Source organism: Balaenoptera physalus (assembly GCF_965194825.1).
Source record: "Balaenoptera physalus genome assembly, chromosome: 4".
NCBI classification, from domain to species: domain Eukaryota; kingdom Metazoa; phylum Chordata; class Mammalia; order Artiodactyla; family Balaenopteridae; genus Balaenoptera; species Balaenoptera physalus.
Window position 1 is genome coordinate 20,292,705 of NC_138891.1, and position 17,618 is coordinate 20,310,322.

Genomic DNA, 17,618 nt, shown 5'->3' on the forward strand with positions numbered 1-17,618 from the left:
GAGAAGTGCTGAGTTAGGAAAGAGAGTGGTGAGGTTCGACCGGAAAAGAGAAGCCGAAGAATACATTTGAGAGACACGCTTAGTTTCTATTTGCATTCCTGTTAGCCCTCCTTCGAATCCCAGGAAGGGATTCTAGGGATTATTTGCAAAGCAGTTTAAAGTATCCTGAGGGTTGTGAAGGGTTATCTCAAGAATCTTTGCCCCAGAACAACCTGCATGCATAGGAGAAAAGATGGTGATTGGTACCATTAATTGAGAAAAGATGAAAACAAGTTTATGTATTTTTTTTTAGTGGTTTTCTTAATCCCCTAAAACCCAAACAGTATTTTAATTGTTGCCTCTCCAAAGCTCCTTTTATTGTTTCCTTTAGCTTGTGCTGCCTTCAACCTTGTTCCTGAAATTTTTGCTATTGTCAGAAATCCCAGATTAAAAATCTAGTGGTGTGACTAGATATACTTAACTCTCTTTCTCTCTAGGTGTTCAACGCCCCTATCAAGGGTCCATCTCTTCAGCTGGCGATCTGTGTCTATGTAGATGTGTGCAAGTCACACACACACACACAGCAGGAACTGACTTCAGTGCCAGTTTGCATCGTCACCCCTATTAGGATTATCAGAGTATTGGAATTGTGGGTAAAAGAAGATCTATTTCTTTTCCAAAGGGTGAGAAAAATGGGAGGGCGTCAGGGAGAGGGAAAAGACAGAAAATAAAGTGTGTGTGTATGTTTTGGGTGGGGGAGGGAGGTGGGAGTATGAGTGAGTGTGGAAGGAGGAGGGGAAATGAAAGGATATTATATATTTTTTTGTATCTGTCATTTCCCTGCTATCTCCCATATGACTTCTTAATCCATCAGAATGCTGGGAAGATAATGTTTTGGGCGAAATAACATGAGAGAGAGGATAGACTCCCAAGGACCAATATCTTTATTGCTCGGAGGATAAACGGATTATGTCAGCCATTTTCTGTTGCTGACAGCTTTTCTTATTAACCGATTTTATTTTTTAATCTTCCAGGGAAGAAATATGGTTTTATGTCACAATAAAACGCCGGTCACATCTAATTCTGCCCTCAAACAAACAGATTTCTGAAAGCCTTGCAGAGAAATTTGAAATAACTTTAAAGAGGGGGTTTTTGGATAAAGTCTTTATCCAGAGGCTTGTTCAACTGCAGTGTAAAAGGTTTAGAGAGAGAGGAGAGGAGAGGAGACAGAGGAATAGAGGGAGGGAAAAGAGAAGAGGGAGAGAAGAAAAGACAGAGAAAGCAAGACCCACAGAGCTGTTTTGCTGGTGATCTCTCTTCAAACACACCCCAGCAGAGGCAGGAAAATGCAGTTTGGATGAAAGAGGCTCAGAAGGTGAGCGGAGGGACGGTGGTCTCCTCGGGGGCCCTGGGCGTGGGAAGCTGCTTAGCACACCCCTCTGAAACAGACACTTGGTCCCCAGTTTTTCTGAGTTGTTGGTGACATGTCTTTCAAGAATCATAAACAAGTCAGTGGGAGTCCTGTGAGGCATTTGGAACTCAGAGGCAATTCCAGTCTTTTTTCCATGATTCCTGCACCAGGAGATTTCAACCTGCTTGGGAATTTAGGTCCTGTGTTTCCCCCAAGAAAATCTTCTGTCAAACACCTCAGACAGCTCTGGCCTTTGCTCACTTCTGTAGGCCTGCAGCAAGCACATAGCCATCACTAATATTAAAAACCATTCCTTTCTTCTCGTCAGTGTGGCACAAAGCAATTTAGCCAGACAGGACCCCTGCCCACCAGAGGCTCAGCCCAGAAAGCATCCTTAATTTGTGCCTCTCGCTTTGTTCCGTGTCCTGCTCACTGCAGATCCCACACGCTGATTGATAATGATGGTCGTGCCCTGCTGGCATGTACTGGTGTTGTAGAGGGCTTTAAGAATCTGTTAAAAATAAATCTCTTGGATTTTCAAAGGTGTTGTTTTGTGTAAGAGAAACTGGCTTTTCCAAAAAGCATTCTGCAACCTGGGGCAGTTTGGGAACTTAAAACTTGTCCCAAGGCAAATCAGCCAAGCTGAGTGCCCCCAGCCAGCTGTGAGGAAAGGGAGACTCTGAGGAAGAGATTGAACCGCACATTTGACCTGCGGGCAAAGAGCGGAATTTCCCTGCCTCATTTATTCACCTGAAGAGACAGAGAACTGGTAGAAATAGAGAGAGAAAGGTCATTTGAGGTCTTTCCATCCCATAATGAAATGACTCTGTGCCAGCACCAAATCAGAGAGGAAGGACCAGTCTCCAGGCTTCTTTGATCTGAAAGAAGCCTGAACTGCCAGGAAGTACTTTTGACTCTAAGCTGTGATTTAAAAAAATATTTTTAATTTTTATTATTTAAAAAAAATTTTATAGAATTTTTAAAGGTTACACTCCATTTGCCATTATACAATACATCCTTGTAGCCTACCTTACACCCGATAGTTTATTCCTTCCACTCCTCCACACTTATATTGCCCCCCCCATCTGTTCTCTATGTCTGTGAGTCTGCTGCTTTTTTGTTATATTCACTAGTTTGTTGTATTTTTTAGATTCCACATATAAGTGATGTCATACAGTATTTGTCTTTCTCCATCTTATTTCACTTAGCCAAATGCCCTCCAAGTCCATCCATGTTGCTGCATATGGCAAAAGTTTTTTTTGATTTAAGAATTTAATCCATATTCGATCCATATTCCAATGTGATCAATTGAGCCAAATATGTCCTTTCTGGCATTTTTCCCCACCAGCACAGGATCCAGTCTAGAGTCAGGTACAACATTTGGTTGTCAAATCTCTTTAGTCTCCCTGATCCTGAGACAGCAAAATTTTGTTCTTAAAAAAAAATTTTTTTTAAATGCATAGGTCTTAAATGAACAGTTTTATTGGCTTTGAAATATATAAATACTTGTGTGATCAACACTCCAATAGATGCATAGAACATCTCTACTAACCCTGATATATGACTGGTGTTCCTGAAGCTCTGCACCATCTGTGGGGACATTCATGGTGGCCCAGCAGGCAGCTCTGGTGAAGGGACACTAGTATACAGGTAATGAGCAGATCACTTGGTGTGGTAATAACAGTTATTATATTTTACTTTTCAGTTACCAAGCACTTTCACCTATATTATCTTAGCACATCCTTCCAGATGATGATGAGAGTGATAATAATATCATCAATAACAACAATAATCCCAGACACTGATACATGCTCATACTGATATCTGTGCTATGAAGCACAGATATCCTTACATTTATTCCCTTCAACAACCCTTGAAGGTCGGTACTATTTTATAGTTGAAGAAACTAAAGCAAAGAAAGGTTAAGTAACTTGCCTGAGATCACACAAGTAAGTGTCAGAGTGAGAATCTGCCTCTAGAAACTGCTTTTTTAAAAATAATTAATTTATTTATTTATTTATTTATTTTTGGCGGCGTTGGGTCTTCGTGGCTGTGCTTGGACTTTCTCTAGTTGTGGCGAGCTGGGGCTACTCTTCGTTGCGGTGTGTGGGCTTCTTATTGCGGTGGCTTCTCTTGTTGTGGAGCACGGGCTATAGGCGTACGGGCTTCAATAGTTGTGGCATGTGGGCTCAGTAGTTGTGGCCCACAGGCTTAGTTGCTCCGCGGCATGTGGGATCTTCCCAGACCAGGGCTCGAACCTGTGTCCCCTGCATTGGCAGGCGGATTCTTAGCCACTGTGCCACCAGGGAAGTCCCTAGAAACTGCTTTTAATGAAATACACGAGGGCCAGAAAGGGCAGATGACATATTAATGAAGGTCACACAGCCAATTCAATGGCGGCTCTGGATCCTCTACCAGGCTTTTTAAGTCTGTCTCTACTTACTCCTCAGCCTCCTTCTCATTCTCTGCCCCATCCTGTACACCCACCACTCTGTGCCTCAGCCCCACAGAGCTAGTTGTTGGTCTCTGTGCCTTTGAATATGTTCTTTCTTCATCTCCTGTTGGGCATCCTTCAAGGCTCAGCTCCATTAACACCTCCTCAGTGAATCCCACAAGAACCCCCACGTGTGTGGTTACCCTGCTTTTCACTTTCATGTGAGCATCTCTGGGGCACTTTTACAATGTACTTTAACTCAGGGTTTCATAATGGATGTCTTACATACACAGTTCTATAGAACATTAATAGGTAATTGACAGAGAGGGAAGGGGTGGGGGCAAGGTCATACAAGCATGGAAAATGCTATTGAAATTGGTTCCTGGAGAGCAGTACTTCATAGAGTCCCTACTATGCAGTGTTTCCTGTGTTTATTTATTCATTGAAATAAGGAAACCATTTTGGAGAGGCTCCAATTAACAGCTCCTACAATACTGTGCCCGTCCATAGTTTGGTAAGCACTCTTCAACTCTTAAGCATAAACATCCTTGACTCATTTTCTACCTCAAAGTATATTTCTAATTGGTGTTTTCATATATAAAACAATGTTGACCACAACCTGTGTTGGGCTGTGCAGTCTCTGGGGACTGGAAAATTTCAGACTATACTAGAAATGTCAGTAGAAACTGTGGGACCCTCATAAACACCTGTTGACTGACAGGTGATGGAGGCTGGGCCCTTGTGCTGACCTAGAAGGGAATCTGCTGTGAGAATGACTCACAGACTGTGATCCCGTGGTGTGGGGTCATGCAGAAGCCAAACGTCCTGGGCCACGCCCACAGTGGCCAGGTAGGTTGGTGTGAGTCTTTGATGCATTTACAACAGGGAGAACTATTTGGGCTTTTTCCAAAGACTGAGATGCAGATGGCTGTCACTAGGTTCTCTGTATGTTCCCCTAAACTCAACAGTCCATAAAATGCATCATTGGTTGAGAGCTTCAGTTTTCTCTTTATTAAACAAGGGGAAGATCGGGATAATAGTGCCATTTCACAGGGTTGTTCAGATGACTGAATAAGATAATGTTTGAAAGTACCAAGTGTTGGGCTGGGTATGTGATATGTATTCCGTGAAAGGTGACACATTAAAAGCCACAATAATAATAGTAGTGATCATAACAAATTCATGTACTGTGTGATTTGGGTCATGCTGCCTTTTTCTACTTTGCAGTTTCTGGCCCATAGTAAGCATTTAGTAAATCATTTTTTTGAATGAATGAAAACGAGCCTACATATCTTCTGACTTTATTGACCAGTTTGTCTCTCTATACTTATGATGACAGGTTTTCTTTTTGTTTCTTGTATGTCTCCTGGGATCTTTGATGCATCACTGTGTTAGTTTTCTAAGACTGCCATAACAAGTTACCATAAACTGGATGGCTTGAAACCAAGAAATTTCTCATGGTTTTGAAGGCCAGAAGTCCAAGTCAAGGTGTCAGCAGGGCCATTCTCCAGGGGGAGACTCTCTCCTTGCCTCTTCCTAGCTTCTGGTGGTGGCCATCACTCCTTAGTTGTCCTTGGCTTGCAGCCCCATCACTCCAGTCTCTACCTCTGTTGTTATATGGCTTTCTCCCTGAGTGTCTCTGTCTTCACACTGGTTTTCCTCTTCTTATAAGGGCAGCAGTCATATCGGATTAGTGCCCACTCTAATGACCTCATCTTAACTTGATTACATCTGCAAAGCCTCTATTTCCGAATAAGGCCACATTGACAGGAACTGGAGTTAGGACTTGAACATATCTTTTTGGGGAACACAAATCAACCCATAACAATCACTACCTCTAGACTTCTTAAGTAAAATGATAAATGTCCCAAAGGCTTAAGCCATTGTTTTTTAGGTTTTATGTTACTAGCAGCAAATGCATTCAAAGTGATAGAACCTGGGAAGGCCTGGAGTCTCAAGAGTGTTCTTGGGACTAGGTCCAAACTGCCACAGAAATTAGGATTAACAAGGCTTGAGACCTGTGCCCACTTGTCACTGGGGCTGGAGGCAGGGGGGAGGCTGGAGGCACAAGTGCTGAGATTAATGCCACCAGGACCACATGTGAGGAAAGGGAAGGACAGTGAGAGTGTAATTACCTGGAGAAGGAGGAAAGGATGCTTAGCAGACCAAAACAATACACATCAACTTCACAAATTAAATATCTGTGTGTGGGGGAGAAGGGCCGTCTCTTAATGGAATATTATTCAGCCATTAAAAGTGGGTTTATGGGGACTTCCCTGGTGGTCCAGTGGCTGGGCCTTCGCCTTCCAATGTGAGGGGTTCAATCCCTGGTTGGGGAGCTGGGATCCCACATGCCTTATGGCCAAAAGGCCAAAACACAAAACAGAAGTGATATTGTAATAAATTCAATAAAAACTTTAAAAAAAAAAGTGGGTTTATGCACATCCTTGTAATAACATGCAGAGATGTTTGTAATAAAGTTGATAGGAAAGTGTATACAAGATTGTTTTCCAAATTTTCTTTAATAAAGACAGTACTTTAACAAGGACTGTTTTAAAACATTAGATATGAGTAAACAAGTCAATCCTGTTCTAGCTATTATAAAAAGTAAATATGTTATTTTTCTTGCTATCACATGGAATGATTTTTTAGAACAAAGAATTGATTCCAAATTTATGCAAAGCTGAACTTGCAAGTGAGACATTTGGCCTCTGAAAAGGAACTTAAGGAAATGAAGTGGTTTCAAGAGCAAGAGTTTTGACTGGCACAAAAGGTTTAAAGATAATCGAGGACTTCTTGGAAGATGGTGGATTAAAAACAGGCCCAAATTCTTCCTCCTGGCTACAGTAACAGGAAAACAATGGCCTTGTCTGATAAAAAGAAAAGCAATAACTCCCAGTGTAAGCTTAGGAACAATGAACAAATCTAAGTAAATGCAATGGCCCTGAATCAATTAAGCAATTCTGCAACACCAGCTGAAGAAGGTACCAGTGAGGCAGGACTAACTCCTGAAAGAGGTTTGAATGAGTTGATAAGTTTAAAAGAAATAAACAATGATTGCTAAAAATGAAACAAGTTACAAAACTGAAGAACTGCAAAAAAAAAAAAAAATGTGGAAATACTGTAAAGAGTGAAAAAGGGTCACAGGAGGCTAAGAGAAAAATCTAATACAGAAGCCCAGAAAATCAAGGATGTCTAAATATCCCATGAAGAGAGGTGAAAAGTCATGTAAATAGAGGAAATTCATAAATAAAAGAGGTACTGGAGAAAATAAGAAAGACCAGTCCTGTGGATAGTAGAATCAGGGATACAAGGACACAACAAACGTATTACATGAAAAAAACTTCATCATATAAATTATAAAGGTCCAGAGAATTCCATTTAAGAATAGTCCTCAAAGAAACATCCCTATTTGAAACATGAGAGCCAAAGAGAAGTCACCAAGAAACAAAATGAAAGACAAGATGACTTGTATGTTTATTCTGAGAATTGACATATAAAGGCCTAAGAATAAGCATGACTTAATTACTTCAATCCTCAGGTTTTGAAGAAAAAAGGGACTTTGAAATGGTGTGTGTGTTTGCATGTGCTCCTACAGGTGCATGCACCTGGTCTGAAAAATCTCTATAAAACAAAATGTAGAATTACTGAAGTGTAGCTATCTTCCCACTGACCCATTTAATGTCTCTTTTTGAGGGTTGAGGAATGGTACTTTACATGTAAGCCCCAAATAAAAGTGGAGTTTTGTCCTTACTCTTCCCCACATTTAGAAAGAGAAATGGTTTGTGTAGCTGTGCTAGGCAGGTGGGGGTGTTGGGGCAGTGGTTCTGGGAAGCTTCCTGCTTGTATTAGTTTCCTAACAAATCACCACAAACTAGGTGGCTTAAAAGAGCAGAAATTTATTCTTGCACAGTTCTGGAAGCTAGAAGTTTGAAATCAAGGTGTTGGCAGGGCATGCATTTTCTGAAGTGTCTAGAGAAGAATCCTTCCTTTCCTCTTCTAGCTTCTGATGGGAGCCAGCAATCCTTGGTGTTCCTCGGCTTGTGGCAGCGTAACTCCAGTCTTGGCCTCCATCTTCACATGGACTTCTATCCTCTGTGTGTGTTTGTTTCCAAATTTCCCTGTTCTTATAAGGATACCAATCATTGGATTAGAGTCAACCAGAATCCAGTATGATCTCATCTTAACTTGATTACATCTGCAAAGACCCTATGTCCAAATAATGACACTTTCACCAATTCCAGGAGGACATTAATTTTGGAAGGACATTGTGCAACCCAGTACACTGATGTTGGGACATTTTGGAAGAATCTGAATGAATTCTACCAACATGGGAGCAGCACCAGGGATACCCCAGGCCCTCTGCTCTGGATGAAGCCATGAGCAACAGGCAAGGTAAGTAGAGAGGAAACTCCAATAGGAGAAGCTAGGATGGTCAAATACATCCTGGTTCCACCCCTGCTCCCAGACAAGTATAGATATGGTGGGGGCAAATGGGGACTTACAATTACTCTGTGTTCCATTTCTTTCTACCCATTCAAGAACCTCAATATGGACACTGTCCTCTCAATATCCTGAATTCTCATCTGCTTCTTTTCTCCAAGCTCTTTTGCATCAAAGTGGAGATACAATATAAAATCTATATGTGTGTGTTGTATGTACATGCTCCAAACTACAATGCAATGTTGTGGTTAAGAGGGCAAGGGCTTAGAGAGATCTGAATTGGAATTATGATTTGTTTGTTGTGTGACCTTGGGAAAATTACTTAACCTCTCTGGGTCTTAGTGTCTTGATTTTAAAAATGGAAGTAAAGATAGGAAATTTCTCAAAGGACTTTTTGAGGATTTAAAAAAATTATACAGTCATCTTAAAAGACACTGAATAGGAAGTTAATAAATCTCAATGTATATTTTGTGTTAAAAGCAAGAAAAATTAGGAAGTTTTTTCCTTAACATGAGAAAGAGTATTAATTAAAATAAGACATTGAAGCCATTCAGAATGCCTCAACTTCACAAACCACATTCCCTCATTATTAATGAAGAGTAAAAAAACAGATACAAATACATTTGAAACACTCAATAAACTGGATACTTTCCTAGTACAATATTAAGTAATTACAATTTACCTGATTAGAGGTAGAAAACCTTAATAATAACTATGAAAGAAGAGGTAAATTTTTTATTATTTGGAGGTGATGACTTCTCTTTGGAAAACCTGAAAGAATCAAATTAAAAAACTGTTAGAATAATTATGAATTCAAAAAATGTGGCCTGGACCAACCTTCAAGATGGCATAGGAGTAAGACATGGAGATCACCTTCCTCCCCAAAAATACATCACATGTGGAACAACTCCTACAGAACACCTACTGAACGTTGGCAGAAGACCTCAGACTTCCCAAAAGGTAAAGAACAGACGCCAGAGGGCGACCTACATGCAGAGGTGGGGCCAAATCCAAAACTGAATCCCAGGAGCTCCGAGAACAAAGAAGAGAAAGGGAAATCTCTCTGTGCAGCCTCAGGAGCAGCAGATTAAATCTCCACAATTAACTTCATGTACCCTGCATCTGTGGAATACCTGAATAGAAAAAGAATCATCCCCAAACTGAGGCAGTGGACTCTGGGAGCAACTGTAGACTTGAGGTTTGCTTTCTGCATCTAATTTGTTTCTAGTTTTATGTTTATCTTAGTTTAGTATTTAGAGATTATTATCATTGGTAGATTTGTTTATTGATTTAGTTGTTCTCTTCCTTTAATTTTTTTTTCCTTTTTCTCTTTTTGTGAGTGAGTATGTGTATGCTTCTTTGTGATTTTGCCTGTATAAGTTTGCTTTTAGCATTTGTCCTAGGGTTCTATCTGTCTGGATTTTTTAGTATAGTTTTTAGTGCTTGTTGTCATTGGTGGATTTGTTTATTGGTTTGGTTGCTCTCTTTTTTGTAAATTACTTTATTATTTTTTATTTTAATAACTTTATTTTATTTTATTTATTTATTATTATTTCCTTTTTTCTCCCTTTTCTTCTGAGCCGTGTGGCTGACAGGGTCTTGATGCTCTGGTCGGTGGTCAGGCCTGAGCCTCTGAGGTGGGAGAGCCAAGTTCAGGACATTGGTCCACCAGAGACCTCCAGGCCCCTCGTAATATCAATTGGGGATAGCTCTGCCAGAGTTCTCCATCTCCATGCTAAGACCCAGCTCCACTCAACAACCAGCAAGCTCCAGTGCTGGATACCCCATGCCAAACAAATAGCAAGACAGGAACACAACCCCACCCATTAGCAAAGAAGCTGCCTAAAATCATAATAAGTTGAGAGACACCCCAAAACACACCACCAGACACGGTCCTGCCCACCAGAAAGACAAAATCCAACCTCATCCACCAGAACACAGGCACCAGGCTCCTCCACCAGGAAGCCTACAAAGCCAACTGAACCAACCTCACACACGGGGGGCAAACACCAAAAACAACGGGAACTATGGACATGCAGCCTGTGAAAAGGAGACACCAAACAGAGTAAGCTAAACAAAATGAGAAGACAGAGAAATACACAGAAGATGAAGGAGCAAGGTAAAAACCCACCAGACCAAACAAATGAAGAGGAAATAGGCAGTCTACCTGAAAAAGAATTCAGAGTAATGATAGTAAATATGATCCAAAATCTTGGAAATAGAATGGAAAAAATACAAGAAACGTTTAACAAGGACAGAGAAGAACTAAAGAGCAAACAAACAATGATGAACAATGCAATAAATGAAATTAAAAATTCTCTAGAGGGAAACAGTAGCAGAATAACTGAGGCAGAAGAATGCATAAGGGACCTGGAAGATAAAATAGTGGAAATAACTGTTGCAGAGCAGAATAAAGAAAAAACAATGAAAAGAATTGAGGACAGTCTCAGAGACCTCTGATACAACATTAAACACACCAACATTCAAATTATAGGGGTCCCAGAAGAAGAAGAGAAAAAGTAAGGGACTGAGAATATATTTGAAGAGATTATAGTTGAAAACTTCCTTAATATGGGGAAGGAAATAGTCATCAAGTCCAGGAAGCACAGAGAGTCCCAAACAGGATAAATCCAAGGAGAAACACACACCAAGACACATATTAATCAAACTATCAAAAATTAAATACAAAGAAAAAATATTAAAAGCAGCAAGGGAAAAGCAACAAATAATATACAAGGGAATCCTCATAAGGTTAACAGTTGATCTTTGAACAGAAACTCTGCAAGCCAGAAGGGAGTGGCAGGACATATTTAAAGTGATGAAAGGGAAAAACCTACAACCAAGATTACTCTATCCAGCAAATATCTCATTCAGATTTGACACAGAAGTTAAAACCTTTACAGACAAACAAAAGCTAAGAGAATTCAGCAGCACCAAACCAGCTTTACAACAAATGCTAAAGGAACTTCTCTACAGAGGAAACACAAGAGAAGGAAAAGACCTACAATAACAAACCCAAAACAATTAAGAAAATGATAATAGGAACATACATATCGATAATTACCTTAAATGTAAATGGATTAAATGCTCCAACCAAAAGACACTGGCTGAGTGGATACAAAAACAAGACCCGTATATATGCTGTCTACAAGAGACCCACTTCAGACATAGGGACACATACAGATTAAAAGTGAGGGGATGGAAAAAGATATTCCATGCAAATGGAAATCAAAGGAAAGCTGGTGTAGCAATTCTCATATCAGACAAAATAGACTTTAAAATAAAGACTATTACAGGAGACAAAGAAGCACCCTACATAATGATCCAGGGATTAATCCAAAAAGAAGATATAACAATTGTAAATATTTATGCACCCAACATAGGAGCACCTCAATACATAAGGCAAATGTTAACAGCCATAAAAAGAGAAATCAACAGTAACACAATCATGGTAGGGGACTTTAACACCCCACTTTCACCAATGGACAGATCATCCAAAATGAAATAAATAAGGAAACAGAAGCTTTAAATGATACATTAAACAACATGGACTTAATTGATATTTATAGGACGTTCCATCCAAAAACAACAGAATACACTTTCTTCTCAAGTGCTCACGGAATATTTTCCAGGATAGATCATATCTTGGGTCATAAATCAAGCCTTGGTAAATTTAAGAAAATTGAAATCATATCAAGTATCTTTTCCAACCACAACATTATGAGACTAGATATCAATTAAAGGAAAAAAACTGTAAAAATTACAAACACATGGAAGCTAAACAATACACTACTTAATAGCCAGAAGATCACTGAAGAAATCAAAGAGAAAATAAAAAAATACATAGAAATAAATGACAATGAAAACACGATGACCCCAAACCTATGGGATGCAGCAAAAGCAGTTCTAAGAGGGAAGTTTATAGCAATACAATCCTACCTTAAGAAACAAGAAAAATCTCAAATAAACAACCTAAACTTACACCTAAAGCAATTAGAGAAAGAAGAATAAAAAACCCCCAAATTTAGCAGAAGGAAAGAAATCATAAAGACCAGATCAGAAATAAATGAAAAAGAAATGAAGGAAATGATAGCAAAGATCAATAAAACTAAAAGCTGGTTCTGTGAGAAGATAAACAAAATTGATAAACCATTAGCCAGACTCATCAAGAAAAAAAGGGAGAAGACTCAAATCAACAGAATTAGAAATGAAAAGGGAGAAGTAACTGACACTGCAGAAATACAAAGGATCATGAGAGACTACTACAAGCAACTATATGCCAGTAAAATGGACAACCTGGAAGAAATGGACAAATTCTTAGAAAAACACACGCTTCCAAGACTGAACCAAGAAGAAAAACAACAACAACCAAAAAAAAACACAGACCAATCACAAGCACTGTAATTGAAACTGTGATTAAAAATCGTCCAACAGACAAAAGCCCAGGACTGGATGGCTTCACAGGCGAATTCTATCAAACATTTAGAGAAGAGCTAACACCTACCCTTCTGAAACTCTTCCAAAATATAGCAGAGGGAGGAACACTCCCAAACTCATTCTATGAGGCCACCATCACCCTGATACCAAAACCAGACAAAGATGTCACAAAGAAAGAAAACTACAGGCCAATATCACTGATGAACATAGATGCAAAAATCCTCAACAAAATACTAGCAAACAGAATCCACCAGCACATTAAAAGGATTATACACCATAATCAAGTAGGGTTTATCCTCCCAGGAATGCAGCAATTCTTCACTATACGCAAAGCAGTCAATGTGATAAGCCATATTAACAAATTGAATGAAAAAAACCATATGATCATCTCAATAGATGCAGAAAAAGCTTTTGAGAAAATTCAATACCCATTTATGATAAAAACTCTCCAGAAAGTGGGCATAGAGGGAACCTACCTCAACATAATAAAGGCCATATGTGACAAACCCACAGCCAACATCGTCCTCAATAGTGAAAAACTGAAATCATTTCCACTAAGATCAGGAACAAGACAAGGGTGCCCACTCTCACCACTATTATTCAACGTAGTTTTGGAAGTTTTAGCCACGGCAATCAGAGAAGAAAAAGAAATAAAAGGAATCCAAATTGGAAAAGAAGAAGTAAAACTGTCACTGTTTGTAGGTGATACCATACTATACATAGAGAATCCTAAAGATGCTACCAGAAAACTACTAGAGCTAAACAATGAATTTGGTAATGTAGCAGGTTACGAAATTAATGCACAGAAATCTCTTGAACTCCTATACACTAATGAAGAAAAATCTGAAAGAGAAATTAAGGAAACACTCCCATTTAGCACTGCAACAAAAAGAATCAAATACCTAGGAATAAACCTATCTAAGGAGACAAAAGACCTGTATGCAGAAAAGTATAAAACACTGATGAAAGCAATTAAAGATGATACAAACAGATGGAGAGATATACCATGTTCTTAGATTGGAAGAATCTACATTATGAAAATGACTATACTACCCAAAGCAATCTACAGATTCAGTGAATCCCTATCAAACTACCAATGGCATTTTTCACAGAACTAGAACAAAAAATTTCATAACTTTTATGGAAACACAGAAGACCCCAAATAGCTAAAGCAATCTTGAGAAAGATAAACAGAGCTGGAGGAATCAGGCTCGTGACTCCAGGCTATACTGCAAAGTTAAAGTAATCAAGACAGTATAGTACTGGCACAAAAATAGAAATATAGATCAATGGAACAGGATAGAAAGCCCAGAGATAAACCCACACACATATGGTCACCTTATATTTGATAAAGGAGGCAATAATATACAATGGAGAAAAGATGGCCTCTTCAATAAGTGGTGCTGGGAAAACTGGACAGCTACATGTAAAAGAATGAAATTAGAACACTCCCTAACACCATACACAAAAAGAAACTCAAAATGGATTAAAGACCTAAATGTAAGGCCAGACACTATAAAACTCTTAGAGGAAAACATAGGCAGAACACTCTATGACATAAATCACAGCAAGATCCTTTTTGACCCACCTCCTAGAGAAATGGAAATAAAAACAAAAATAGACAAATGGGACCTAATGAAACTTAAAAGCTTTTTGCACAGCAAAGGAAACCATAAACAAGATGAAAAGACCACCCTCAGAACGGGAGAAAATATTTGCAAACAAAGCAACTGACAAAGGATTAATCTCCAAAATTTACCAGCAGCTCATGCAGCTCAATATCAAAAAACAAACAACCCAATCCAAAAATGGGCAGAAGACCTAAATAGACATTTCTCCAAAGAAGATACCCAGATTGCTAACAAACACATGAAAGGCTGCTCAACATCACTAATCATTAGAGAAATGCAACTCAAAACTACAATGAGGTATCACCTCACACCCGTCAGAATGGCCGTCATCAAAAAAATCTACAAACAATAAATGCTGAAGAGGGTGTGGAGAAAAGGGAACCCTCTTACACTCTTAGTGGGAATGTAAAATGATACAGCCCCTATGGAGAACAGTATGGTTGTTCCTTAAAAAACTAAAAATAGAACTTCCATATGACCCAGCAATCCGACTACTGGACATATACCCTGAGAAAACCATAATTCAAAAAGAATTATGTACCACAATGTTCATTGCAGCACTATTTACAATAGCCAGGACATGGAAGCAACCTAAGTGTCCACTGACAGATGACTGGATAAAGAAGATGTGGCACATATATACAGTGGAATATTACTCAGCATAGAAAGAAACAAAATTATTTGTAGTGAGGTGGATGGACCTGGAGTCTGTCATACAGAGTGAAGTAAGTCAGAGAGAGAAAAACAAATACCGTATGCTAACACATATATATGGAATTTAAAGAAAAATATGGTTCTGAAGAAGCTAGGGGCAGGACAGTATTAAAGACGCAGATGTAGAGAATGTACTTGAGGACATGGGGTGGGGTAAGGCTAATCTGGAACGAAGTGAGAGAGTAGCACTGACATATATACACTACCAAATGTAAAATAGATAGCCAGTGGGAAGCAGCTGCATTGCACAGGGAGATCAGCTGGTGCTCTGAGACCACCTAGAGGGGTGAGATAGGGAGGTTGGGAGGGAAGCGCAAGAGGGAGGGGATATATGTATACGTATAGCTGATTCACTTTGTTATACAGCAGAAAGTAACACACCATTGTAAAACAATTATACTCCAGTAAAGATGTTAAAAAAAAAGTGGTCTTATGAACTTTAATTTTCTACATAGCTCTTATTTATAAACTATACAAACATCAGCAATTTCCCGATAATTCAACAGTCACCCGTTGAAGGCAGAACTTAAAATGACCCTTGGGTATGATAATAGCAGAGAAGGTTTTGATAAGTAATTGGATTCAGGCTATATCTTGATAGTGATATAACTTTTTGTTAGATTGCATGGGGAAACAGAGTAAAGTACAATTTTAGTAAATGACAAGCTATATAGTAACATATGGACCAGACAGTAGCAAAGCCTTCTTTTTGAAAAATGTCAATTCTCTCCAAATTAATCCGTAACTTTAATTTGAAAAAATAACCCTAATGTTCACATGAGAACTCTCATTTATGTAACTAAGCAGAGGCATTTACTGCTCCTTCCTCCCAATGCTTCAATGAAATAATGGGGGAAAATATTTCACAATATTTCTGGAATCTTACAAAGCTCTAAGAGGTACCAGAGCTATAAGAGCACATTAAAAAATTAAGAAATTACTGTAAAACCTAAAATGAAAATTTCATATTGTTAGCAATACTCAACAGAGCTGAGGAATCCACAATTAAATGCAATAGCAAAGGATTTCCAAATTAGTGACTTCCCAGAAAAAGTCCCAGATCAGAGATGGGGGGCAGGAACAGAAAGCAGGATGCTTCATTACAGAGTTAGGAATGACTGCTCTTTGTTCCCAGAGTGTCTGTTTGCAGCATCTGTCACTTGGTTAAATCCATGAGTGGAGTTATTTAAACAATGTAAGAGATTTTCCACTGTAGATGTCAGAGGTGTGTATTGAGGCTGGAGAAAGAAGCAGGGACAGGCAGATGAAGCACATGACTTGCCAGAGAAGAGCATGTGTGTCCTGAGGCCAACTCAGGATGAGAAAGGAGCCAGTAGTCCTGAGGGGCTGAGAAAGCATGTGTGGTACTTACTCCGATCTCATCCATCAGATAGGCACACACTCCTCCTGTGTGGAAGAATCAGTGAGAGGGAAAGAGAGAGGATAGGAGTCACCACAAAGGAAATATTTATTTAAATAAGTAAAAAAAAAAATTGTGAATGGCAAAATACAACATACAAAAGATCAAGTGCAAGGAAAACCATTCTTCAAACAAATGACACTAACAATAGGTTAACACTGCTGATTACATCGATATCCTACATATCATTGAGAGACAGAAAAGCAATCCTTATGGCTCCCTCTGCCTGCAATGTGCTTCCTCTGGTCATATATCATATATCTGATTCCCTTCCTCACCCAAATGTCACTTTCCCTGACCAACTTACCTGAAGCATCCACCCAATCACTTCTATTATACCACCCCTATTTATAATTTTCTGCACACCTCTTATCATTAGCTGTTATCATTCTTACTTACTTTTTCTAACATGTTGTCGTCTATCCACCTCTGCTAGAATATAAATTTTATGAGAGCCAGAATATTGTCCTCTTTACGACTGTTTCTCTTGCACCTAGAATTCTTTACCTAGCTAAAATATTTTTCTAAAATGATGCTGAGATGACTTTTTCAGGCATATAAAAACTCAAAGAATTTGCCAACAGCAGATTTGCATTATGAGAACTGTTAAAGTCTTTCAGGCAGAAAGAAAATGATGTCAGACGAAAATCTGAATCTGTACAAAGGAATAAAGAAATGGTAACTATATGGGTAAATATAATGTATCTTTCTTAAATCTCTTTTAAAAATGACAAAACAACAAAAAGATGAAGTGTGGGGAATATAACATATGTAAAAGTAAAGATATGGAAAACAATAGGACAAAGTTAGGGAAGGAAAAAGGGAAGTATACTTTCATAAGATTCTTCACTAAATGTAAAGTGGTATAACATCATATGAAAGTAGACCATAATAAGTTAAAGATGTATACTATAATCCCAAGGGTTTTTTTTCCCCCAAGCATTTTTAACTGGGACAATTTTGACTCCCTCCTTCCCTGGGGGAATATTTGGCAATGTGTGCAGACACCTTTGATTGTCATGAATGAGGGAATGCTACTATTATCTAGTGGGTAGAGGCCAGGAATGCTGTCAAACATCCTGCAAGGCACAGCCCCCCCCCACCCCAACAAGGAATTTTCTGGTCCAATAGGTCGAGAATGCCAAGGTT